Consider the following 2,190-nt stretch of genomic DNA (forward strand, 5'->3'; position numbering starts at 1 on the left):
GCCAAAATGGGGGGTGGGGGGGGGGTAACACCAATCAAAGTGATTATGACAGGCTAATGAAAAATCATATTGATTTCTCTTTTATCCAAATGCATACACTTAGTAGCTTATGACCATGAATTACATGTGATCCATACATGCTGGTATGGTATAAGCTGATGGGCATGTGTCTCCTTCTTGCCTAGATTTTTCTCTAATTTCGACTGAATCCACACCCCATCAGAGTAACATGCAAGAGGATTTAGACACTGTGTACCATGAAGAACCAATTCAATTCTACTTTTATATCTGGGGTCAATCACTTTCCCTCAGTTACAGTATTTTCGCTCGACCCTGTAGGTTTTAACCTGAATTTCTTCAGTATTTGCCCCCATGTATATGCTAGGCATAATGCTGACACCTACATGATGCATATCTTTTTTTCATTACACACTTTGCAACACTCGCAATGTATAATGAAATAGTCCATTCATTTCTAACACATGTATGCAATCCCTTACCAAATGTCACTTCAAATACAGGACACCTCTATCTTTAAATAAATTTGAGCTGTATTTAAGTGCGAACCTGTCCCTTGCTACCATGAAACTTATATTTTGTTTTAAAACATAAGCCAACAATTCTAAATTGTAATTTCTTTTCATCTTTAAAAAGGGTATTGACATCCCAATATTTAGTGGGAAGGTCCCAGGTATCGTCCGATAGTGACAGTCTACTGGCAAAGCCAGACATGCATTGGAAGGATGTTGATGTGGAGGACACAGGGACACCTGATCCAAGAACTGTGGCATTTCATTCGGAGCGACAGCCTGGCATTCAGTTGGTATGACTCTTTGAGGTTGAATATAGGGTTAAATCCGTATACATTTGGTTAACATTCAAATGAACCCAGATAATACATTCACAAATGGAATCATGGCGTTATGATACACTGATATGCATGTACCATTTTACTGTTTTTTACTGCATTACTAGGTATCACATACATACAAAAAGAGACAAAACACGGAAAATCATTATATCATTATTCTGTTTCTAATTAAAAGGTATGACAAGTTTTCTAAATGCTGACAAATAAGGTATGGTGGCCAATACTGATTAATAATTATTTGCAATTTCCTTTCAGATATGGGACCCGTTTATTCAGAGAACTGCAGATTTTATGAAGCTGTTTTGACAGAAGATTTAGTTTTCTCCATCTGTGTTGCCACCAACCATTATGCTGAGATGGTCATATCTAGAGGGAAGGATCGTCATATGCTTCCCAAGGAAGTTCGCAGCCTCTCACTGAAGAGGATACTAGTTTTAAAAAAAAACGATATTGTGACAGTGATTTCCAGTTTAAAACGAGTAATAAAATGCATAATAAAAATATTTCCTTTACCAAAATTAATTTGGCTGCACATCTAACACATTTATTAAATGTGTACTCAATTACCTCAGATGCAAGGTGAATATGAAATTTCATAATTAAATTTTCAGAGGGCCTTGATTATAGAAAACATTTACAGAGCTAATTGAGTATTCGAAAGCTCTGACAATACATTAGTATTTAGGGCCCAGTATTAAGAAATCGCCCCCCCCCCCCAATTTTTGTGCATTATCTTATACATGTCTGCTGTGAAGTTCCAGTCGATAGACATATATTGGTCAATGCATGCCCCTATCGGAACAACCCAGTATTAAGAATTGTATCTAGAAATACTTTTGTTAAATATGATGCAAGTACATTTAAATCTAGTGATTGAAAGTAAGTGGAGATCCGGGTTAGAATATGTCCTCATTATCCCTTGCTTGTCGTAGAAGGCGATTAAATGGGGCGGTCCTGTAGATGAGACCGCAAAAACCGAGGTCCCATGTCACAGCAGGTGTGGCACGATAAAAATCCCTCCCTGCTCAGAGACCATAAGCGCCGAGCATAGGCCTAAATTTTGCAGCCCTTCAAGGGTAGTGATGACGTCTCCATATGAGTGAAATATTCTCGAGAGGGACGTTAAATTATATTCAATCAATCAATCATTGGTATATGTTGAACTTGGGGAGGAAAAACGGGAGTACTTTTTGATAACATTTGATAAGGTGTTGTTGCTTAGAAACCAAATATATTTGAATACAAAAAAATTATTTCTTTTAGATTAACAATAAAGATCTTTGTTTTAATGTTGCAATACTTATTCTATTTAGTGGAAC

General features: G+C 36.8%; 1 long non-coding RNA gene across 1 annotated transcript; it reads left to right on the forward strand.

Moving 5' to 3' along the window:
- The first annotated feature begins 685 nt into the window (after positions 1-685).
- LOC130049502 (uncharacterized) lies at positions 686-1,372 on the forward strand. Its single transcript, XR_008798031.1, has 2 exons — positions 686-823; positions 1,127-1,372. It is a non-coding gene; the product is annotated as an uncharacterized LOC130049502 (long non-coding RNA).
- The last annotated feature ends 818 nt before the right edge of the window (positions 1,373-2,190 follow it).

This window comes from Ostrea edulis, chromosome 8 (genome assembly GCF_947568905.1).
Source record: "Ostrea edulis chromosome 8, xbOstEdul1.1, whole genome shotgun sequence".
NCBI classification, from domain to species: domain Eukaryota; kingdom Metazoa; phylum Mollusca; class Bivalvia; order Ostreida; family Ostreidae; genus Ostrea; species Ostrea edulis.